This window comes from Salvelinus namaycush, chromosome 6 (genome assembly GCF_016432855.1).
Source record: "Salvelinus namaycush isolate Seneca chromosome 6, SaNama_1.0, whole genome shotgun sequence".
In the NCBI taxonomy this organism is placed as follows: Eukaryota; Metazoa; Chordata; class Actinopteri; order Salmoniformes; family Salmonidae; genus Salvelinus; species Salvelinus namaycush.
The window spans coordinates 25,356,061-25,382,382 of NC_052312.1; the positions used below are offsets into that span (position 1 = coordinate 25,356,061).

The following is a 26,322-nucleotide window of genomic DNA, read 5'->3' on the forward strand; positions in this document are numbered from 1 at the left end:
CAATTTAGATTTTTTTGTCTGCCTGTTTTGACTGCGTTTGAGCCGAGCGAACAAACGGAGGTTTTTGGATATAAAGAGACTTTATCGAACAAAAGGAACATTTATTGAGTAAATGAATGTCTGCTGAGTGCAACCATATGAAGATCATCAAAGGTAAGGGATTAATTTTATCTCTATTTCTGTAACTCTTCTACTTGGCTGGTTACTGTTTGTAATGATTTGTCTGCTGGGCTATGTTCTCAAATAATCGTAAGGTATGCTTTCGCCGTAAAGCATTTTTTTTAAACTCTGACACCGTGGTTGGATTCACAAGAAGTTAATCTTTAAACCTATGTAAAATATGTTTTGTTTTCTGAATTTTTATAATGAGTATTTCTGTATTTGAATTTGGCGCCCAGCAGTTTCACTGGCTGTTGAAGAGGTGGGACGCTAACGTCTCACGTACCCAAGAGAGGTTAACCAACAATGCAGTTGTAAGAAAAATCATCTTTAAGTAAAAAATAAGAAATGAAAACAAATAATTAAAGAGCAGCAGTAAAATAACAGTAGTGAGGCTATATACTGGGGGTACTGGTACAGAGTCAATCAATGTGGGGGGGCAACGGTTAGTATGCTATGCTATGCACCGGTTAGTATGCTATGCTATGCTATGTTACTTTACGTTAGATTACTTTATGATTGGAATATCGATCGTATAATAATATACAAATTAGGGACGATAGTATCATATGCCTTACCCAGTTGTACAATAGCATACAAATTGGATGATGTAACTTATCAAGCATCTTGTAGGACATATAGTATTGCACGTCTTTCTCTGAGACCAGGTTGCTTGTTGCGCCATAACAACAAAGGAGAATTATGCGGATAATTTATGTTGGCGGTTAGGGAACTAATGACAAAGGTTAGGAACACTAAAATGACAAAGGTTAGGTGAATTGTGTTAGGTTTAGAATAAGGGTTAGGGGAAAGGTTAGCTAAAATGCTACAGTTGTCCCCAACACAACTCTAACATGGAACTTTTGGATTGCTGAACTTTCTCGGTTTACGCCTACCCATCCTCCCCAAACCTCCCTACTTTTGATTCTGTTTCAAGTAACTAAACCATTAGCAGGTACACATGTCTTGGAGGTGCTCAGAACTACGTAAAGTAGCCAATATTTTGTATGGCTCTGAGGCCATGCTGGCCAGTCAATAAGAGAAGAGGGCTACGGGGAAACTAGACAGACTACGGTAAAGAGCTGCTCACGTCAAAAGTGAAGGGGAGCGCCAATCGGCACGCACGACAGGTCTGTCTGCTGAGCAGTTGTGCTAAAGTCCTCGCCATCTTGAGGGAGGCCTAGACGCTTGAATATAGAGCAGTTTTGCCCTGCCAACCAGTGACAATTCTCCAACGTTCCAGGTTGCTGTCGAAGTAAAGGGACAAAGAAAATACGGGAATAATTTAGGTTTAGTGACTGAACATTCATTATTGAACTAAGTGGTTTGAGATAACAGAAAAGACATAAATGAATGTAACTTATTCTGGTGTTACATGTTGATCACTAAGTTTAAAGGGAGATGTTGAAATACGGCCGAGGAACAGTGGGTTAACTGCCTTGTTCAGGGGCAGAACGACATATTTTTATCTTGTCAACTCAGGGATTTGATCTTGCAAACATTTGTTTACTAGTCCAACACTCCAACACTCTAACCACATACAAATCATTAAAATCCAGACGGAAAATATTTACACAAGAAGCAACCTAATATCACCCATCAAACTCTCAGTCATTTAGTAAGTTCACCATTCTGCGATTGGTGAACCACCACCTGCCACCCATCTGGCACCCCAGGCAGACTAAAGCTGATGCTCTAATTATTTTAAAGATTTCAAATAGTATTTGAACCCAGTTCTGGTGTGTTGACCGTGTGTGTGCGTGCATGTATGTATGTATGTATGTATGTATGTATGTATGTATGTATGTATGTATGTATGTATGTATGTATGTGTGTATGTGTGTGTGTGTGTGTGTGTGTGTGTGTGTGTGTGTGTGTGTGTGTGTGTGTGTGTGTGTGTGTGTGTGTTTATAATGAATGACTTTGGGTTGTTATGGAGAGGTCGTAGCCCACGAGCTTCGCCACAGGCAGAGACAGCTGGATAGGTCAATGCAGGGTTAACTTTACCACATCAGGAATCAGGCAGAGTGTGTGTGTTGTTAGAGCATCCTCATACATAATGAACATGTAATAAAGTGGGTCATGATTAATTGACTTTGCCATGCACGCTAATATAGCTAAGAATTCATGTATGTGCGCGTGTGTGCAAATCACAAGTGACATTAGATAACACACTACTTTTTGAAAAAGAGTCAAAAGTCAAAAGTACTGTACTGTATGGGATGTGGTTGTGGTCAAAAGTAGAGGACTGTATAAGGAATAGAGTTCCATTTCAGACACTCTGTAGCTCTCTCTTCTCTACAGACTAATGTAAAGTAAGGGAAGCAGATAACGTCACGTGACCTTTGTCTCTCATCGAGCGACCAGGGAGAGGGTGGTCAGATAGAATCATATCAAAGAACGGAAGAGAGGAGGGAGGAAAAGGGCTGGAAGGAGAGGAAGGGAAAAGAGGATGGGAGAGAGGAGAGGGGATATGAAGCTGTGTTCAGACTAGACTGGCTTTTTACACTTTCTCTGCCAAAAATCTCTGTTTCTGTTTGTATTGTAAATCTGTGTGTTGTTATTGTGTAAATGAGAACTTGTTGTCAGGTTAAAGAACAATAATGTTCAAATACATGGATAGAGAGAGAGAGAGAGAGAGAGAGAGAGAGAGAGAGAGAGAGAGAGAGAGAGAGAGAGAGAGAGAGAGAGAGAGAGAGAGAGAGAGAGAGAGAGAGAGAGAGAGAGAGAGAGAGAGATAATTTTTACGGTGGCAGGACTTGTACAGACAGATGTGCTGGTGTCAGCTCTAGTTAGCCTCATCACACATTCAGTATTCAACATATCCTTTTGCCCCTCACTGCCCCTCCTTTAACCCGCCACCACCACATCAGTGTGTGTATGTGTAACTCTCCACCACCACACCATCACAGAGCTTTACACTGGTCCCTCCCTCCAGATCTGGGTCAAATATACTGATTAAAAAATATAAACGCAACATGCAACAATTTTAAAGATGTTATTGAATTACAGCTCATAGATGGAAATCAGTCAAATTCAATGAATTCCTTAGACCCTAATCTATGGATTTCACATAACTGGGCAGGGACATGTGGGAATTTTCCAGTACCTATACAGTTTTCTTAGAGTAGTAAGCAGAATCAATGCAGGGTTGATCATTAGACATGTGTAAACAGAATGTAAGCAGAATACATGTGATTGTGCAAAACTGGATCAAACCAGGCCTAGTCATTTTGGGTCATGCTTGATCTTGTGAAGGCCTTTGGACAGGAACATTGGTTAAGATGTTATTTGGCCACTTTAGTTGTGATACAAACTTTATCAAAATATATAAGCCTATGGGCTAGGCTACATGAGTTGTCAGACTGATTTGAAAAAGTCGCAAAAAAAAGGTATTGTTTGTTGCCTTATGCTGGGGATCATTCACAAGTGATAGGCTATTGTCATCCATCAGACTATTCTTGATTTAATCTTGTCTTTACATATACTAAATCATATATTTGTGAAATTTGTTTTGATTTAGAATGAACCGTTATCATGCCTCTCGTAACAGGGGGAGCGGAAAAAATACATGTCATCTATGCACTTAAATAGCGAATAGAGGACGTTTTTCCCATAGTTTATTTTCATGCCAGCCAGGTAGGCTATACTACTGTTGTAAAGATAAGCAATGTGCATAATATTAGGAAAGCTGAGAAATAAATATAGTAGGCCTAGCCTATAGAAAGCTGATGGGGATCCTCCTCTTTTTAAAAATAGAGGCCATCACTCTATTTTCTCTCGCAATTGCACAGCCTATTGAAATGTTGTGCAACATGAGCTCATGGACTCTCATGAAGTGTTGGATTAGATTTTCGATTACGTTTGCATTGATGTCAGAGTGATTAGAGGGACAATATAGAGTGCTGAGTACCAGGCAGTTAGCAAGGTTGGTAGCCTACTAATGACCAACAGCAGCATCAGAGCTTGGAGAAGCCTAATTACCGTGACTTAGCGGTCTCGTGGAATTTGACTGCATTCATGACTCGTGACCCCCGGTGTGGCTGTAATACGGTCACCGCAACAGCCCTATTTGTACATATGGACCATTTCTGGGATCTTTTATTTCATCTCATGAAACATGGGACCAACACTTTAAATGTTGTGTTCATAAACTCATTCTGATTTGCTGGGCCCGGCTCCTCAGTGGGTGGGCCTGTGCCCTCCCAGGCCCACCCATGGCTGCGCCTGTCGTGGAAATATTCAGTCAATAATGTTTTCCAAATACCGGAGCTTGTGGGTTCAAATAGACTTTATTACAAAGTAACAAAAGCCGAGCTGGTTCATGAAGCAACTGATCTTTCCAGTCTCAGCACTCTCCATTTATACAGTTTTACCCTTACATAACACACATAGTCACTTCACTTTATGTAAATTATTAATATCCTTTAGCCCAGGCCACCCTTATCTTTTTGCCTTGCACTCATTTTAGCTTAGTTTCCATTTTCTTATTGACACAGACATTAGGGCATAGATTCAATTGGTGGCGTGACTATAGCAATGACACAAAAATAAGCAGACATGCACACTCCTAATGCAGGTGCATGCCTAATGGTCTTCACAAGTCCAAGCCTATGGTGCCTACAAATGATTAACCTGTCTAAAACTCGCCAACAGCCAATAAAATTGCAGGGCGCCAAATACAAATCAACAAAAATCTCATAAATCAAATTTCTCAAACATACAAGTATTAGGCACCATTTTAAAGATACAATTCTCGTTAATCCAGCCACAGTGTCTGATTTAAAAAATGCTTTACAGCGAAAGCTCCACAAACGATTATGTTAGGTCACCACCAAGTCACAGATAAACCCAGCCATTTTTCCCGCCAAAGAGAGGAGGCACAAATAGAGATAAAATTAATCACTAACCTTTGATGATCTTCATCAGATGACACTCATAGGACTTCATGTTACACAATACATGTATGTTTTGTTCGGTAAAGTTCATATTTATATCCAAAAATCTGAGTTTACATTGGCGCGTTATGTTCAGTTGTTCCAAAACATGCAGTGATATTGCAGAGAGCCACATGAATTCACAGAAATACTCATAATAAATGTTGATGAAAATACAGCTATTATACATGAAACTTTAGATACACTTCTCCTTAATGCAACCGCAGTGTCAGATTTCAAAAAAACTTTACGGAAAAAGCATAATCTGAGAACGGCGCTCAGAGCCCAAACCAGCCAGAGAAATATCTGCCATGTTCGGTAGTCAACATTATTCATATTATTCATATATAAATATTCACTTACCTTTGATGATCTTCATCAGAATGCACTCCCAGGAATCGCAGTTCCACAATAAATGCTTGTTTTGTTCGATAATGTCCATCATTTATGTCCATTTATGTCCAATAGCTTCTTTTGTTAGGGCGTTTGGTAAACAATCCAAAAGCGCGATCTGGTCCATTCGGACGAAACGTTCAAAAAGTTATATTACAGGTCGAAGAAACTTGTCAAACTAAGTATAGAATCAATCTTTAGGATGTTTTTATCATAAAAGTTCAATACTGTTCCAACCGGAGAATTCCATTGTCTGTAGAAAAGCAATGGAACGAGAGCAACCTCTCAAGTGAAAGCGCTTGACTGAGAACGAGGCTGTACGCAGACCCTTTAGTAAAACAGCTCCCATCCAGCCCCCCTTCACATGAGCAGCCTGAAACCACGTTCTAAAGGCTAGTGGAAGCCTTATGAAGTGAAAAATAACCCATATCCCACTGTGTATTCGATAGGGGTGAGTTCAAAAACTACAAACCTCAGATTTCCCACTTCCTGTTTGGATTTTTTCTCAAGTTTTTGCCTGCCATATGAGTTCTATTATACTCACAGACATCATTCAAACAGTTTTAGAAACTTCAGAGCGTTTTCTATCCAATACTAATAATATGCATATATTAGCATCTGGGACTGAGTAGGAGGCAGTTCACTCTGGGCATGCTATTCATCCAAAAGTGAAAATGCTGCCCCCTATCCCAAACAAGATAAAATTAAGCACATTAATCCGCTTTACAAGGGTTGTAGAGCCTAACTGGCATACATAAACAGCGCGTGAGTTTCAAGTTCGGGGAAGATAATTCTCACCATTAAAAATGCACATTTATAATAAAAGCATTACATGCATACTGTAATCGCATTTGGGTCACTTTTGATAATGGTGTTTTCCCGCTAATGGTACATTTGTGCTTATAGCCTACTGTGATGTGTGCATTGCTGTGCTTATAATGCGAAGAAAGGATTTCTGGAGCAGGTTTTCATCAAGGTTCTCTCTGTACTTTGTTCCGTTCATCTTTCCCTCGATGCTGACTAGTCTCCCAGTTCCTGCTGCTGAAAAACATCCCCACGGCATGATGGTGCCACCACCATGCTTTACCATAGGGATGGTGCCAGGTTTCCTCCAAATGTGATGGTTAGCATTCAGGCCAAAGTGTTCAATCTTGGTTTCATCAGACCAGATAATCTTGTTTCTCATGGTCTGATTCCTTTAGATGCCTTTTGGCAAACTCCAAGCGGGCTGTAATGTACCTTTAACTAAGGAGTGGCTACCGTCTGGCCACTCTATCATAAAGGCCTGATTGGTTGAGTGCTACAGAGATGGTTGTCCTTCTGGAAGGTACTCCCATTTCCACAGAGGAACTCTGGAGCTCTGTCAGAGTGACCATTGGGTTCTTGGTCACCTCCCTGACAAAGGCCCTTCTCCCCAATTGCTCAGTTTGGCTGGGCGGTCAGTTCTAGGAAGTCTTGGTTGTTCCAAACTTCTTCCATTTAAGAATGATGGAGGACACTGTGTTCTTGGGGACCTTCAATGCTGCAGACATTTTTTGGTACCCTTCCCCAGATCTGTGCCTCGACACAAGCCTACGGACAATTCCTTCGACTTCATGGCTTGGTTTTTGCTCTGACATGCACTGTCAACTGTAGGACCTTATATAGACAGGTGTGTGCCTTTCCAAATCATGTCCAATCAATTGAATTTACCATAGGTGGACTCCAATGAAGTTGTAGAAATATCTCAAGGATAATCAATGGAAACAGGATGCACCGGGGCTCAAGTTCGCGTCTCTTAGCAAAGGGTATTTACTTATGTAAATAAGGTATTTCTGTTTTACCATGGAACAGATGGCGTTAAATCACCATGACAGGGTCATCTTCAAGGGCTGTTGCTCTTCAGGGGCAGACTCTATCACCCAGGGTTGAATGACAGGCTGCTGCATGTTTGGGTAAGGAGATCACTACATGGCCACGATGGGAGGGTCAACAGTGTTGAGGTTAGAGATAGGTGTATGGTTGGAGTTAGTAGGGATGTGCATCATTCCATTTCAAGACGATTCAATATGTATCTCGATACATGGACTCTGAAACAACACAGGAAGAATATGTTTTTGTTTGAAACGATTCGGGTCGATTCGGTTTGATTAGAGGAACGAATTCGGTTTGATGCGATGCAATTTAATGCATCAACATTTGTTGCGCCCTAGGCGGTCGGATCCTCCCTTGGTAGTGCTCAGGAGGGTATGAGTGTAAGGAAGGTGGATGGGATGGTAGCAGACACAGATTCCTAACTATCTCATTATTTTTCTCCATTCTCTCTGCTACTCACCCATTGTCTGTCTGCCTGTCTCTCTTTGTCGGTCTCTGTATCTCTGTCTGTCTCTCTCTCTTTCGCTATCTGTGTCTTACGTTTGCTTTGTGTGTTTGCCAATCAGTGCCACAGGTGATGTGTGTGTTTGCCAATGGACATGTTTGATAATGAGGTGTGAGGCAATGTTGTGAGCAATGTTGGACTGTATGGCTGATCTGTATTTGCTGACGTGTGTCTGTTAATATGTAATCTTCAGCTATGTGTCCATGAGGCCCATTACAAATTACAAATCAGTATGTGTTTGCATATCGCTGTGTGTATGTACTTTAGCTGTATGCATCTATGATGAAATCCTCCCCACTTTCTCTACATCCTCCTTCCCCTCGTTCCCCCCTCCGTCCCCCCTCCATCTCCCCCTCCCTCTCCTTCCACTTTTAGACAACACTCGCATGCGACAGGAGGAGATGGTCAGTGCCTTGTTTAGTGTTCTTCATGGAACACGTGCTCCCCCCAGCCCACCTCCGGACCCCCTGCTGTCAAACTGAGGGGTAAGGTCACACACACACACTGATAGTATGTTATATAATGTTATGTTTATATGATATTATGTTATATTATATTTGAATAGGTATCCTGGACCTTAGTCTCTTCACTGTAACAGACCATACCCCCATGGGGATAGATGTGGACATCTTCAGCAAGCTGGGACTCAGGCAGTGCCTGGTCACACATAAACGGTGAGTAGGGGAGAGGGTGTGTGTGTGTCAAGGTTGGGGTCAAATCAATTTAAATTCAGGAAGTAAGCGGAAATTCTAATGTACATTTTTCTCAATGCTTCTCTATGAGCAAAATGTTGCATTTGAACTTCAGTTTGGACTGAACTGAAATGGAATTGACCCCAACTCTGGTGTGTTTACTGTAGCAAGTTTGGTTTGAAAGAGCCTAAAGGGGAGAGAGCAAAACAGAGTACAGCTTGAAGGCATGGAGGGTTGTCTCTCAGAACCTCAGATAACTGAATAGTCAACTAATCACCAAAACATTCTATTCTATTCTATTGTCTCTACAACAATCGAGATTCCAGGAAAGATTCCTTATGCACTGAGTGTACAAAAACGTCTGAGTGTTCCAGAGCGCAGAATAACTAATTAATTTACAAACGCTCAACACCCGTTGAATATGAGGAAAATGCTACCGAAGTTCTATCAACACATTGCCTCTAGCACAGTCAGTGTAGTCAGCTCAGCTATCCCCATTGAGACCGTGTCTGTGCCTCGACCTAGGTTGGGCAAAACTTAACATGGCGGTGTTCGCCTTAGCAATCTCACTGGAATAAAGACCTCCTCCATTCCTGTCATTATTGAAAGAGATTGTGATATCTCTCATCTCAAAATATAGCTACTTAGTCTTAGATTTAAAAAAAATAACTTTACCATAACAAACAGCTTGCGTTATTGCGAGGCAGCGCCCGCCAAAACGGCAGAGAATAGGAATCAACATTTTCCACAGAAATACGAAATAACATCATAAATTGTTCTTACTTTTGTTGAGCTTCCATCAGAATCTTGTACAAGGAGTCCTAGGTCCAGAATAAATCGTTGTTTGGTTTTAGAATGTCCTTTTCTCCTGTCGAATTAGCAACCTTAGCTAGCCATGTGGCGCGAACATGCCCATCTTCTCTTGACGCAAAGAACAGAAAATTCCAAAAGTCCCAATAAACGTTGAATAAACTGATACAACTCGGTTGAAAAAACTACTTTATGATGTTATTATCACATGTATCAAATAAAATCAGAGCCGGAGATATCCGCCGTGTATACCGAACACTTTTCAGAAGCCAATGTCAACGTACTTCGCGCGCCAGAGAAGACAAAGAAATTTCCAGACCTGTCACTCCAAAAGCTCTTGTTTGGCCTCAGATCAAGCTAGACACCCCATTCCACCTTCCACTGCCTGTTGACATCTAGTGGAAGGCGTATGAAGTGCATGCATATCGATAAATATTAGGCAATTGAATAGGCAGGCCCTGGAACAGAGCATCGTTTTCAGATTTTTCACTTCCTGTATGGAAGTTTGCTGCAAAATGAGTTCTGTTTTACTCACAGATATAATTCAAAAAACAGTTTTAGAAACTTGAGAGTGTTTTCTATCCAATAGTAATAATAATATGCATATTGTACGATCTAGAATAGAGTACGAGGCAGTTTAATTTGGGCGCGATTTTTTCCAAAGTGAAAACAGCGCCCCCCTATTGTTAAGAACGAGTGTATCTTTCATTTGCCATACAACAAGTATTTTTATGTAAAGTTTATGATGAGTTCTTTGGTCAGATTAGGTGAGTGTCCAAAATAGCTCCGGACATTCTGGTGAATCGATGCTACATATTCACAATGTATAACCACGGTTTGCAGCTCTAAATATGCACATTTTCAAACAAAACATAAGTGTTTGTATAACCTGATGTTATAAGACTGTCATCTGATGAAGTTGGTCAAGGTTAGTGATTAATTTTATATCTTTTGCTGGTTTTTGCGAATGCTATCTATGCGGTGAATAAATGCATTTGTGTGTTTGGCTATTGTGGTAAGCTAATATAATGCTATATTGTGTTTTCGCTGTAAAACACTTAAAAAATCGGAAATATTGGCTGGATTCACAAGATGTTTATCTTTCATTTGCTGTACACCATGTATTTTTCATAAATGTTTTATGATGAGTATTTAGGTATTTCACATTGCTCTCTGTAATTATTCTGGCTGCTTTGGTGATATTTTTGATGGTAGCTGCAATGTAAAACTATGATTTATACCTCAAATATGCACATTTTCGAACAAAACATAAATTTATTGTATAACATGTTATAAGTCTGTCATCTGATGAAGTTGTTTCTTGGTTAGTGACTAATTATATCTATATTTGGTCGGTTTTGTGATAGCTACCCATGCGGTAGAAACATGGTGAAAATATGCGGTTGAGTCTTTGGCTATTGTGGTTAGCTAATAGAAATACATATTGTGTTTTCGCTGTAAAACATTTTAAAAATCGGAAATGATGGCTGGATTCACAAGATGTTTATCTTTCATTTGCTGTATTGGACTTGTGATTTCATGATATTTATATGCTATTATTTACTTGTGGCGCTATGCTAGGCTATGCTAGTCAGCTTTTACTGATGAGGATGCTCCCGGATCCGAGATGGGTGTTAAGTAAAGGTTAAATGAGGCCTCACCTCCTGGTTACACTAGTGACCATATCCCCCAGCGCATCCCGCAAAGGCGGAGGTGTTGCTAACATTTACGATAGCAAATTTCAATTTACAAAAAGAAAAACAATGTTTTCGTCTTTTGAGCTTCTAGTCATGAAATCTATGTAGCCTACTCAATCACTTTTTATATCTACTGTTTACAGTTCTTCTGGGCCATATACAGCGTTCCTCACTGAGTTCCCTATCGGACCTTGTAGTCATAGCAGATAATATTCAAATTTTTGGTGACTGTAATATTCACATGGAGAAGTCCACAGACCCACTCCAAAAGGCTTTCGGAGCCATCATTGACTCAATGGGTTTTGTCCAACATGTCTCCAGACCTACTCACTGCCACAGTCATAATCTGGACCTAGTTTTGTCCCATTGAATAAATGTTGTGTCCCATTGAATAAATGTAATGTTTTTCCTCATAATCCTGGACTATCGGACCACCATTTTATTACGTTTGCAATCGCAACACATAATCTGCTCAGACCCCAACCAAGGATCATCAAAAGTCGTGCTATAAATTCTCAGACAACCCAAAGATTCCTTGATGCCCTTCCACACTCCCTCTGCCTACCAAAGGACGTCAGAGGACAAAAATCAGTTAACCACCTAACTGAGGAACTCAATTTAACCTTGCGCAATACCCTAGATGCAGTCGCACCCCTAAAAACTAAAAACATTTGTCACAAGAAACTAGCTCCCTGGTATACAGAAAATACCCGAGCTCTGAAGCAAGCTTCAAGAAAATTGGAACGGGAATGGCGCCACACAGCCCTCACTGCTGCTCGATCATCCTATTTTTCCAACTTAATTGAGGAAAATAAGAATAATCCTAAATTAATTTTTGATCCTGTTGCAAAGCTAACTAAAAAGTAGCATTCCCCAAGAGAGGATGTCTTTCACTTCAGCAGTAATAAATTCATGAACTTCTTTGAGGAAAAGATCATGATCATTAGAAAGCAAATCTCTTTAAATCTGCATATTCCTCCAAAGCTCAGTTGTCCTGAGTCTGCACAACTCTGCCGGAACCTAGGATCAAGGGAGACACTCAAGTGTTTTAGTACTATATAACTTGACACAATGATGAAAATAATCATGGCCTCTAAACCTTCAAGCTGCATACTGGACCCTATTCCAACTAAACCACTGAAAGAGCTGCTTCCTGTGCTTGGCCCTCCTATGTTGAACATAATAAACGGCTCGCTATCCACCGGATGTGTACCAAACTCACTAAAAGTGGCAGTAATAAAGCCTCTCTTGAAAAAGCCAAACCTTGACCCAGAAAATATAAAAACTATCGGCCTATCGAATCTCCCATTCCTCTCAAAATTTTTAGAAAAAGCTGTTGCGCAGCAACTCACTGCCTTCCTAAAGACAAACAATGTATATGAAATGCTTCAGTCTGGTTTTAGACCCCATCATAGCACTAAGACTGCACTTGTGAAGGTGGTCAATTACCTTTTAACCTTTTCTCAATAGGGGGTGCTGTTTTCACTTTGTAAAAATTCGTTCCCAAATTAAACTGCCTCGTACTCAATTCTTCGTCGTACAATATGCATATTATTATTACTATTGGATAGAAAACACTCTCTAGTTTCTAAAACCGTTTGAATTATATCTGTGAGTAAAACAGAACTCAAGTTGGAGCAAACTTCCTGTCAGGAAGTGAGAAATCTGAAATCAGGCAATCTGTTCCAGGGTCAGTTTATTAATTTGCATGTATTCTATTGGTCGACATGCACTGCATACGCCTTCCCCTAGATGTCAGCAAGCAGTGAGAATTGGAATGGAGTTGCTAGGCAGATCTGAGGCCATATAAATGGTCTTGGAACGTGGGGTGCACTCTTTTCAACGTTCGTCATGACTCGAGACAGACCTCAGGATGGCATTCTGGAAAGCTCTCGTTATAGGCCTTAGATATATCCGGCTCTGATTTTATTCGATATAGGTGTTAAAGACATCATAATGTAGTTATTTTAAACCGAGTTATATCAGTTTATATCAGTATATTGCGATTTTGGGATATTTCTTTGTGCTGCGTTATAGTGAGTTGGACACGTCTGGGCCACATAGCTAATGTTTGCTGCTAATTCCTAAGTTGAAGACGGCAATCTACAACCGAGCAACAATGATTCTGGACAAAGGACAACTTGCCCAAGATTCTGATGGAAGCTCATCAAAAAGTAAGAACTATTTATGAAGTTAATTCGTTGTTCTGTTGAAAAATGTTGACCTACTATTCCGCCATTAATTTCGGTGCGGTCTCGCTTTAACGCACGCTGTATGTCGTAGTAACGTTAATTTTAAAAATCTAACACAGCGGTTGCATTAAGAACTAATGTATCTTTCATTTGCTGTCCAACCTGTATTTTTTAGTCAAGTTTATGATTAGTTATTGATTAGATTAGGTGCCTCTCCCAAGATTTCTCCCGACATTTTGTTGGCAGCTTGGCTACTATTCTCATTGTATAACCACGATTTGTGCCGCTAAATATGCACATTTTCGAACAAACTCTATATGTATTGTGTAATATGATGTTATAGGACTGTCATCTGAAGAAGTTTGAGAAGGTTAGTGAAAAAATTAATATCTTTTGCTGGTTTATTCGTTATCGCTATTGTTGGCTTGAATCAATGCTGTTGTGTGGTTGGCTATTGTAGTAAGCTAATATAATGCTATATTGTGTTTTCGCTGTAAAACACTTAAAAAATCTGAAATATTGGCTGGATTCACAAGATCTTTGTCTTTCATTTGCTGTACACTGTGTATTTTTCATAAATGTTTTATGATGTGTATTTAGTTAATTCACGTTGCTCTCTGTAGTTATTCTAGTTGCTTTGGTGAGAGTTGTGATGGTGGCTGCAATGTAAAACTATGATTTATACCTGAAGTATGCACATTTTTCGAACAAAACATATGCTATACAATAAATATGTTATCAGACTGTCATCTGATGAAGTTGTTTCTTGGTTAGTGACTATTTATATCTTTATTTGGTCGAATTTGTGATCTTTATTTGGTCGAATTTGTGATTTTTTTACTACCTATGCAGTAAAAAATGGTGGGAAAAAAGTTGTGTCTTTTGCTATCGTGGTTAGCTAATAGAAATACATATTGTGTCTTCCCTGTAAAACATTTTAAAAATCAGAAATGATGGCTGATGTGTAACAAGATGTGTATCTTTCATCTGGTGTCTTGGACTTGTGATTTCATGATATTTAGATGCTAGTATTTACTTGTGGCGCTATGCTAGGCTATGCTAGTCAGCTTTTTTACTGATGAGGGTGCTCCCGGATCCGGGATTGTGACCAAGTAGAAGTTAATGGCGTCAGACTTTGATACCATCGATCACCACATTCTTCTGGAGAGATTGGAAACCCAAATTGGTCTACACGGACAAGTTCTGGCCTGGTTTAGATCTTATCTGTCGGAAAGATATCAGTTTGTCTCTGTGAATGGTTTGTCCTCCGACAAATCAACTGTACATTTCGGTGTTCCTCAAGGTTCCGTTTTAGGACCACTATTGTTTTCACTATATATTTTACCTCTTGGGGATGTCATTCGAAAACATAATGTTAACTTTCACTGCTATGCGGATGACACACAGCTGTACATTTCAATGAAACATGGTTAAGCCCCAAAATTGCCCTCGCTAGAAGCCTGTGTTTCAGACATAAGGAAGTGGATGGCTGCAAACTTTCTACTTTTAAACTCGGACAAAACAGAGATGCTTGTTCTAGGTCCCAAGAAAAAAAGAGATCTTCTGTTGAATCTGACAATTAATCTTGATGGTTGTACAGTCGTCTCAAATAAAACTGTGAAGGACCTCAACGTTACTCTGGACCCTGATCTCTCTTTTGTCGAACATATCAAGACTGTTTCAAGGACAGCTTTTTTCCATCTACGTAACATTGCAAAAATCAGACATTTTCTGTCCAAAAAATGATGCCAAAACATTAATCCATGCTTTTGTTACTTCTAGGTTAGACTACTGCAATACTCTACTTTCCGGCTACCCGGATAAAGCACTAAATAAACTTCAGTTAGTGCTAAATACGGCTGCTAGAATCCTGACTAGACCCAAAAGATTTGATCATATTACTCCAGTGCTAGCCTCCCTACACTGGCTTCCTGTTAAGGCAAGGGCTGATTTCAAGGTTTTACTGCTAACCTACAAAGCATTACATGGGCTTGCTCCTACCTATCTTTCCGATTTGGTCCTGCCATACATACCTACATGTACGCTACGGTCACAAGACGCAGGCCTCCTAATTGTCCCTAGAATTTCTAAGCAAACTCGTATAGAGCTCCAAAAAATGGAGCTCTATACGAGGCTTTCTCGTATAGAGCTCCATTTTTATGGAATGGTCTGCCTACCCATGTGAAGGACGCAGACTCGGTCTCAAACTTTAAGTCTTTATTGAAGACTCATCTCTTCAGTAGGTCCTATGATTGAATGTAGTCTGGCCCAGGAGTGTGAAGGTGAACGGAAAGGCACTGGAGCAACGACCGCCGTTGCTGTCTCTGCCTGGCCGGTTCCCCTCTCTCCACTGGGATTCTCTGCCTCTAACCCTATTACAGGGGCTGAGTCACTGGCTTACTGGTGCTCTTCCATGTCGTCCCTAGGAGGGGTGCGTCACTTGGGTGGGTTGAGTCACTGACGTGGTCTTCCTGTCTGGGTTGGCGCCCCCCTTGGGTTGTGCCGTGGCGGATATCTTTGTGGGCTATACTCTGCCTTGTCTCAGGATGGTAAGTTGGTGGTTGAAGATATCCCTCTAGTGGTGTGGGGGCTGTGCTTTGGAAAAGTGGATGGGGTTATATCCTGCCTGTGTGGCCCTGTCCGGGGGTATCATCGGATGGGGCCACAGTGTCTCCTGACCCCTCCTGTCTCAGCCTCCAGTATTTATGCTGCAGTAGTTTATGTGTCGGGGGGATAGGGTTAGTCTGTTATTTCTGGAGTATTTATCCTGTCTTATCCGGTGTCCTGTGTGAATTTAAGTTTGCTCTCTCTAATTCTTTCTTTCTTTCTTTCTTTCTTTCTTTCTTTCTTTCTTTCTTTCTCTCTCTCTCTCTCAGAGGACCTTAGCCCTAAGACCATGCCTCAGGACTACCTGGCATGATGTCTCCTTGCTGTCCCCAGTCCACCTGGTCATGCTGCTGCTCCAGTTTCAACTGTTCTGCCTGCGGCTATGGAACCCAGACCTGTTCACCGGACGTGCTACCTGTCCAGGCCTGCTGTTTTCAACTCTCTAGAGACAGCAGGAGCAGTAGAGGTGCTGACCTGTTGCACACTCGACAACTACTGTGATTATTATTATTTGACCATGCTGGTCATTTATGAACATTTGAACATCTTGGCCATGTTCTGTTATAATCTCCACCCGGCACAGCCAGAAGAGGACTGGCCACCCCTCATAGCCTGGTTCCTCTCTAGGTTTCGGCCTTTCTAGGGAGTTTTTACTAGCCACCGTGCTTCTACACCTGCATTGCTTGCTGTTTGGGGTTTTAGGCTGGGTTTCTGTACAGCACTTTGAGATATCAGCTGATCTAGAAGGGCTATTTGAATAAATTTGATTTTGATTTGATTGCCTGTGGTACTCGAGCTGCAAAAACGCTCAACCATTGTTACTCCCCCTTCCGGGATGGCTACAAGGCCCTCCGCTGCCCTCTCTTCAGCAAATCAGATCATGACTCCATTTTGATCCTACCTTCCTATAGGCAGAAACTCAAACAGGAAGTACCCGTGCTAAGGTCTATTCAACACTGGTCTGACCAATCGGAATCCATGCTTCAAGATTGTTTTGAGATATGTTCCGAGAAGCCTCTGAGAATAACATTGATGTATACACGAAAACCCAAGACCCCTAGACCCACGCATACCTCCCCAAACAGATCCACAGATGACGCAATCTCAATCGCGCTCCACACGGCTCTTTCCCACCTGGACAAAAGGAACACCTATGTGAGAATGCAGTTCATTGACTACAGCTCAGCATTCAACACCATAGTACCCACAAAGCTCATCACTAAGCTAAGAATCCTGGGACTAAACACCTCCCTCTGCAACTGGATCCTGCTTAGTCCCCTCCTGTACTCCCTGTTCACCCACGACTGCGTGGCCAAGCATGACTCCAACACCATAGGCCTGATCACCAACAACGGTGATACAGCCTATAGTGTGGAGGTCAGACACCTGGCAGTGTTGTAAGAGGCAAACAATCTCTCCCTCAATTTGAGCAAGACGAAGGAGCTGATTATGAACTATAGGAAAAGGAGGGCCGAATAGGCCCCCATTAACATTGACGGGGCTGAAGTGGAGCGTGTCAAGAGTTTCAAGTTCCTTGGTGTCCACACCACCAACGAACTATCACGGTCTAAACACACCAAGACAGTTTTGAAGAGGGCACGACAACACCTTTTCCTCCTCAGGAGACCTGAAAAGATTTGTCATGGGTCCCCAGATCCTCAAAACGTTCTACAGATGCACCATCGAGAGCATCCTGACCGGTTGCATCACCGCCTGGTATGACAACTGCTCGGCATCTGACCGTTAGGCGCTACAGAGGGCAGTGCGTATGGCCCAGTACATCACTTGTGCCTAGCTTCCTGACATCCAGGACCTATATACTAGGCGGTGTCAGAGGAAGGGCCTAAAAATGTTCAAAGTCTCCAGTCACCCGAGTCATAGACTGTTCTCTCTGCTACTGCATGGCAAGCGGTACTGGAGTGCCAAGTCTATGACCAAAAAGCTCCTTAACTTCTTATGGCTGCAGCCCGACGTCGGTACACTTATGACAACAGCCAGCTCAAAGTGCAGGGCGCGAAATTCAAAAGATATTTTTTTTAAATATTTAACTTTCACACATTAACAAGTCCAATACAGCATATGAAAGGTACACATCTTGTGAATCCAGCCAACATGTCCGATTTTTAAAATGTTTTACAGGGAAGACACAATATGTAAATCTATTAGCTAACCACGTTAGCAAAAGACACCACTTTTTTTACTCCAACAGTTTTTTACTCCATCAGTAGCTATCACAAATTCGACCAAATAAAGATATAAATAGCCACTAACCAAGAAACAACTTCATCAGATGACAGTCTGATAACATATTTATTGTATAGCATATGTTTTGTTAGAAAAATGTGCATATTTCAGGTATAAATCATAGTTTACATTGCAGCTACAATCAGAAATTGCACCGAAAGCAGCCAGAATAATTACAGACACCAACGTCAAATACCTAATTACTCATCATAAAACATTTCTGAAAAATACATAGTGTACAGCAATTGAAAGACAGGCATCTTGTGATTCCAGACAATATTTCCGATTTATCAAGTGTTTTACAGCGAAAACACAATAGAGCGTTATATTAGCGTACCACAATAGCCAAAAACACAAGCAATTTCCCATTAGCAAAAGTTAGCGATCGTAACAAACAAGCAAAAGATATATAATTTTCACTAACCTTGATTTTCTTCATCAGATGACAGTCCTATAACATCAGGTTATACATACACTTATGTTTTGTTCGAAAATGTGCATATTTAGAGCTGAAATCAGTGGTTACACATTGTGCTAACGTAGCATCTTTTTCCCACAACGTCTAAACAGCAACGATATTTTTCTGACACGTTTTCTGACACACATATTCTGACCAAATAGCTATTCATAAACATAAGTAAAAAATACATGTTGTATAGGAAATGATAGATCCATTAGTTCTTAATGAAATCGCAGTGTTAGAATTCTAAAAAATAACTTCATTACGACATCCAGCTTCGGTATAGCTGAGTACCCCAAAGTTGGGCGCCCACGACTAATTCACATGCACGACAGATATATGAATTAGCATCAAAAAATGTTTCTTACTTTTGGTGATCTTCCGTCAGAATGTTGGACAAGGTGTCCTTTGTCAAGAACAGTCGTTGTTTGGATTCAGAACGTTCATTTCCCCTCTCGATTTAGCACGCACACTTGCCAAGTGGCACAAAGCTCTCCAAGTCAACAAACGGAAGAGAACGGAACACGGCAAAACTCCCGAAAAATTTTCAATAATCTGATGAAACTATATTGAAAAAACATACTTTACGATGATATGGTCACATGTATCAAATAAAATCATAGCCGGAGATAATAGTCATCCATAACGACAGCTAAACAGAAGGCAAATCCATGTCCCTTTCTCGCGCTCCAGAAAACAGAAAATGGACGGTCACGTCATACCACCTCAGACCAAGATAAACACGAAATTTCTTCTCTCACCGCCTCTTGACACCCAGGGGAAGGTGTATGAAGTGCACGTAGACTCTTACGTATCATGCCCATGTATAGGCAGGGAGTAGAAGAGAGCCTCGGTTTCAGACATTCCACTTCCTGGTCAGGAAGTGTGCTGCAGAATGACTTCTGTTTCACTCAGAGAAATAATTCAAACGGTTTTAGAAACTAGAGAGTGTTTTCTATCCAATAGTAATAATAATATGCATTTTGTACGAGCAAGAATTGAGTACGAGGCCGTTTGAAATGGGCACCTTTTATCTGGCTACTCAATACGCCCCCTGCAGCCCAAACAGGTTAACAGCTTCTACCCCCAAGCCATAAGACTGCTGAACAATTACTCAAATTGCCACTCAGACTATTTACATTGACCCCACCCCTTTTGTTTTTACACTGCTGCTACTCTCTGTTTATTATCTATGCATAGTCACTTTACAAATTGCCTTGGTTAACCTGTACCCCCGCACATTAACTCGGTACCGGTACCCCCAGTATATAGCCTCGTTATTGTTATGTAATTTTCTTGTGTTACTTTTTGATTTGATTTTTTTTACTTTAGTTTATTTAGTAAATATTTTCTTGACTCTATCTTGAACTGCATTATTGGTTAAGGGCTTATAGGTAAGCATTTCACAAAAAAACTGTTGTATTCGGAGCATGTGATAAATACAATTTGATGTGAGTTCATCAGGAAGTGTATAGGGGATGTTGTTCCCACTGTGACAATTAAAACCTACCCAAACCAAAATTCTTGGATAGATGGCAGCATTCGCACAAAACAAAAGCGCGAACTACCACATTTTACCATCGCAAAGTGACTGGGAATATGGTCGAATACAAACAGTGTAGTTATTCCCTACGTAAGGCAATCAAACAGGCAAAAAGTCAGTACAGAGACATAGTGGAGTTGCAATTCAACAGGTCAGACATCAGACGTATGTAGCAGGGCCTACATACAATCCCGGATTACAAAGGGAAAGCCAGCCACGTCGCGGACACTGACGTCTTGCACCCGGACAAGCGAAACACCTTCTTTGCCCGCTTGAGGATAACACGGTGAAACGGACGTGGCCCGCTCCCAAGAACTGTGGGATCTCGTTCTCCGTGGCCGACCCTCGCAAGGCTGCTGGCCCAGACGGCATCCCTAGCCGCGTCTTCAGAGCATGCGCAGACCAGCTGGCTGGAGTGTTTACGGACATATTAAATATCTCCCTATCCCAGTCTGATGTCCACACTTGATTCAAGATGTCCACCAATGTTCCTGTATTCAAGAAAGCAAAGGTAACTGAATTAAATGACTATCGCCCCATAGCACTCACTTCTGTTATCATGAAGTACTTTGAGAGGCTATGTAAGGATCATATCACCTCTACCTTACCTGACACCCTAGACCAACTTCAAATTGCATACCGCCCCAATATATCCACCGACGATGCAATCGCCATCGCACTGCACACTGCCCTATCCCATCTGGACAAGAGGAATACCTACAGTGGATTCGATACGTTTTCAGACCCCTTGACTTTTCCCACATTTTCTTACGTTACAGCCTTATTCTGAAATTGATTAAATTGTTTTTTTCCCCTTCACCAATCTACACACAATACCCCATAATGACAAAGTAAATCCAGGATTTTAGATTTTTTGGCAAATTTATAAAAAATTTAAACTGAAATATTTCACTTACATAAATATTCAGACACTTTACTCAGTACAGTTGAAGCATCTTTTGCAGTGATTACAGAGTCTTCTTAGGTATGATGCTACAAGCTTGGCACACCTGTATTTGGGGAGTTTCTCCCATTCTTCTCTGCAGATCCTCTCAAGTTCTGTCAGGTTTTTTCAGGTCTCTCCAGAGATGTTCAAATGGGTTCAGGTCTGGGCTGTGGCTAGGCCACTCAAGGACATTCAGAGACTTGTCCCTGAAGCCACTCCTGCGTTGTCTTGGCTGTATGCTTAGAGTTGTTGTCCTGTTGGAAGGTGAACCTTTGCCCCAGGCTAAGGTCCTGAGCACTCTAGAGCTGGTTTTCATCAAGAATCTCGCTCTACCCTGCTCAGTTCATCTTTCCCAGTCTCTGCAGCTGAAAATCATCCCCACAGTATGATTCTGCCACCACCATGCTTCAAGTGATGCTTGGCATTCAGCCCAAAGAGTTCAATCTTGGTTTCATCAGACTAGAGAATCTTGTTTCTCATGGTCTGAGAGTCTTTAGGTGCTTTTTGGCAAACTCCAAGTGGGCTGTCATGTGCCTTTAACTGAGGAGTGGCTTCCATCTGGCCACTCTACCATAAAGGCCTAATTGCTGGAATGCTGCAGAGATAGTTGTCCTTCTGGAAGATTCTTCCATCTCCGCAGAGGAACTCTGGAGTTTTGTCTGAGTGACCATCGGGTTCTTGGTCACCTCCCTGACCAAGGCCCTTCTTCCCCGATTGCTCAGTTTGGCCGGGCGGCCAGCTCTAGGAAGAGTCTTGGTGGTTTCAACCTTCTTCCATTTAAGAATGATGGAGGCCACTGTGTTCTTGGTGAACTTAAATGCTGCAGAAATGTTTCGGTACACTTTCCAAGATCTGTGCCTCGACACAATCCTGTCTCAGAGCTCTATGGACAATTCCTTCGATCTCATGGCTTGGTTTGTGCTCTGACATGCACTGTCAACTGTGGGACCTTATATAGACAGTTGTGTACCTTCCTAATCATGTCCTATCAATTGAATTTAGCACAGGTGTACTCCAATCAAGTTGTAGAAACAGTGATGATCAATGGAAACAGGATGCACCTGAGCTCAATTTCAAGTCTCATAGAGAAGTATATTTGTTTTTTAATTTTTAATAAATTTGTTAAAATTTCTAATACTTGTTGTTGCTTTGTCATTATGGGGTATTGTGTGTAGATTGATGAGGATTTATTTTAATACTTTTTAGAAAAAGGCTGTAACATAACAAAAAATACTTTCTGAAGGCACTGTCTGTAAGAATGCTGTTCATTGACTATAGCTCAGCCTTCACAACCATATTACCCTCCAAGCTCATCATTAACCTCGGGGCCCAGGGTCTGAACCTCGCCCCCTGTGCAACTGGGTCCTGAACTTCCTGACAGGCCGCCCCCAGGTGGTGAAGGTAGGAAACAACACCTTAACTTCGCTGATCCTCAACACAGGGATCCCACAAGGGTGCACGCCTCCATCTCAATCATCAAGTTTGCAGATGACACAACAGTAGTAGGCCTGATTACCAACAATGCCGAGACAGCCTACAGGGAGGAGGTGAGGGCCCTGGCGGAGTGGTGTCAGGAAAATAACCTCTCCCTCAACGTCAACAAAACGAAGGAGCCTATCGTGGACTTCAGGAAACTGCAGAGGGAGTGCGCCCCTATCCACATCGATGGGACCGCAGTGGAGAAGGTAAAAAGCTTCAAGTGCCTCAGCGTACACATCACTGACAATCTGAAATGGTCCACCCACACAGACCATGTGGTCTTCAACCTCAAGAGGACATTCAACCTCAAGAGGACATCAACCACCCGAGCCATGGCCTGTTCAACCCGCTATCATCCAGAGGGTGAGGTCAGTACAGGTGCATCAAAGCTGGGACCTAGAGACTGAAAAACAGCTTCTATGTCAAGGCCATCAGACTGTTAAATAGCCATCAGTAGTCGGCTTCCACCCGGTTACTCAACCCTGCACCTTAGATGCTGCTGCCCTATGTACATAAACACGGAATCACTGGTAACTTTAATAATGGAACGCTAGTCACTTTAATAATGTTTACATACTGCTTTACTCATTTCATATGTATATACTGTATTCTATCCTACTGTATTTTAGTCAATGCTACTCCGACATTGCTCATCCTAATGTTGATATATTTCTAAATTCCATTCTTCTACTTTTAGATGTGTGTGTATTGTTGCGAATTGTTAGATACTACAACACTGTTGGAGCTAGGAACACAATAATTTTGCTACACCAACAATAACATCTGCTAAATATATTTATGTGACCAATAAAATTGTATTTTATTTGATATGGCTGTTGTCGGCAAAAAAGCGTCATTAAATTGTTGCCAGCAGCACAGTTCGTCACCAACGATCTGGATAACATGAAAACAGCCTAACCAGCTCTGCTAGAGTGAGTAAAGTGGTCAGAGTGAGGTGTTCTCTCATTTGTGTCTGGAAGTAGCTAGCAAGCCCAGTTAGCATGGGTGCTTGACTGCAGTTCTGAGGTCAGAATGCTTGGATCAACCCTACTCTTCGGCAAGAGCATCCAGTGTTCGCTCTGAACGCTCCAAGAGCGTGACGCTCTGAATTTACGAACAGACAATCTGACAATCTGAATTTACGAACGCCCAGAGTGCACTCTGAGCGCACTCTGGCACTCCAGATTGAAATTACAAAACACACCCATAGACTGACCAGGTGAATCCATGTAAAAGATATGATCCCTTGTTGATGTCACCTGTTAAATCCACTTCAATCAGAGTAGATGAAGGGGAGGAGACAGGTCAAAGAATGATTTTTAATCATTGAGACACGGATTGTGTGTGTGCCATTCAAAGGTCGAATGGGCAAGACAGGACAAATATTTAAAAAATTTAAGTCCAGGGGTATGGTAGCAGGTGCCAGGCGCACCGGTTTGAGTATGTCAAGAACTGCAATGCTGCTGTGTTTTCAGAACATCATTACATACAGTTAGGTAAAAGGCTAAGTGTGTGTGAATACATCCTCATACATTCTCTGTCTGGGAATGGAGATAAGGGCACAAGGTGAGACCCAGATGCAGACACGGGAGGCAGATGGTTCAAGTCTCTGATATTTAATAGTGTCCAAGGGGCAGTTAAGAGAATGGTCATGTACAGGCCAAAAAAGAGAGAGAGAGAGAGAGAGAGACTACTCAAAACTATGAAAAGGAATAACCCAAGGAGGCCGAGATGCAAAAATAATATAATTAATTTTATTCAAGCTTTAAAGAATACAAAAGTGGAAATGCAAGGTGCTAGATAACAAAAATGTTGCATACATTTCAGCCTTATGCCTTCATTAGTGCTGTACAAATAAATTAAGAAGACATGTACTTAAGAAGACACACCAGCTGTGCATAACAGGTGCAAGCAGATAGTTGACTAGATACTGATGAATAGGGAGTCAATGCATATTAAGAAGGAATATGTAGAATAATATAAAAAATGCCACATCTAAAAAGACACTGGCCTCCCAAGTGGCGCAGCAGTGTAATCATCTGCATCTTAGTGCTTGAGACGTCACTACAGATCTGGGTTCGATCCCAGGCCAGCTGTGACCGGGAGACCCATGAGGCGAAGCACAATTGGCCCAGCATTGTCCGGGTTAGGGGAGGGTTTGGCCGGCCATGCCATTGATTGATGACAATGACATGAACATGTATTGGGGTTGACATCCATACAAGCATTATACTCAGATGTTTACATCAACATAGTGTGTAATACACATATAAAGAGTTGCCTAAATGTAGGCACATTTTGCTGGGGGGCAATGGGGAGATTCGGGATGGAGATGCAGGTGGGAAAATGGTGCAGTCTTTTTACTTCATGCTATCTTTGCTGAGTTCCTATGTCAAGCACTGGGAAACAGACTCCAACATCTCAGAAGAGGTAAGGTGCTGTCTTTTTGTTTAGCCAGTTGCTTGTAATTAGATGGATGGCTATAGAGATTAGCCCTGAATTACTATGAGTGGTGCGGTGCAGACTAATTTATATGACAGCTCCCCGAAGCGCAAGAAGTATGAAAGCTTTAACTTCTACAGAGGCCACATGCTGTATAGCCACTTCAGATATCACTGCAGATGTCAGATTGATCATGCAGAGCCTTTAGGCTGCTGACCTGGAGTTGCAGCCTGGTCTCTTAGACTAGACATAACATAGTAAGCGTACATCCGAGACACTGAAATTAGTATGATATGTTACGTTTAGCATAGTTACAGAAGACAGAAGGTTACTTAATGAGGGTGATTGGTCAGGGTGGATGGATGAGCGTAGAAAAGTGAACGTCTAGCAACCCAAAGGTTGCGTATTCAAATCTCATCATGGACAACTTTAGCCCTTTAGCCAATTAGCAACGTTGCTACTACTTAGTGTCACACTCTGATCTATTTCACCTGTCTTTGAGCTTGTCTCCACCCCCCTCCAGGTGTCACTCATCTTCCCCATTATCCCTAGCGTATTTATACCTGTTTTCTCTGTTTGTCTGTTGCCAGTTCGTTTGGTTTCGTCAAGTCTACCAGAGTTTTTCCCTTGCTCCTGTCTTCTTCTAGTTCCTGTTTTTTTAGTTTTCCCGGTTCTGACCATTCTGCCTGCCCTGACCCTGAGCCTGCCTGCCGTTCTGTACCTTGTCACACCACCCTGCCATTCTGTAGCTTTCGGACTCTGCTCTGGAATACTGACCTCTGCCTGCCCTTGACCTGTTGTTTGCCTGCACCCCTATTTTTTTAATACACTTTTGTTACTTCAAAACTGTCTACATCTTCTCCTGAGCCTTGACACTTAGTATGTTAGCTAACACTTCCCCTTTAAACCTAACTCCTAACCTTAACCCTAACCTTAACCCTAACCCTATCCCCTAGTCTAGCTAACGTTAGCCAGCTAACTAACATCAGCCTTATCCACCTAGCCACCTAGCAATTTGAAATTCATAACATATCATGTTTTGCGAAATCGTAACATATTGTATGTTTTGCAAATTCATAACATATTGCATGTTTTGCAATTTTATACGAAATTGAAAATATCATACTAAAAGGAGTGTTCCCGGATTTACGTACAGAATAATACAAAATGCTCTGAGACCAGGTTGTAGCTAGTAAACTGGAACATGAAACACATCATAGCACACAGTTTGCAATACTTTGCAGTGTTGTCTAATAATGTTTTTAATGTCAGGGCTGTAAGGAGTGTATGCGGTAAAGCACACCACAGAAAAGTATTTATTTTTTGTTGCGTTAGAATTGTAATGTGTCATCTGTCCATAGC

At 41.6% G+C, this 26,322-nt stretch overlaps 1 long non-coding RNA gene across 1 annotated transcript; it reads left to right on the forward strand.

The window, feature by feature from the left end:
* Positions 1-8,166: 8,166 nt before the first annotated feature.
* Positions 8,167-16,165, forward strand: LOC120049823. Its single transcript, XR_005477141.1, has 3 exons — positions 8,167-8,333; positions 8,414-8,522; positions 16,116-16,165. It is a non-coding gene; the product is annotated as an uncharacterized LOC120049823 (long non-coding RNA).
* The last annotated feature ends 10,157 nt before the right edge of the window (positions 16,166-26,322 follow it).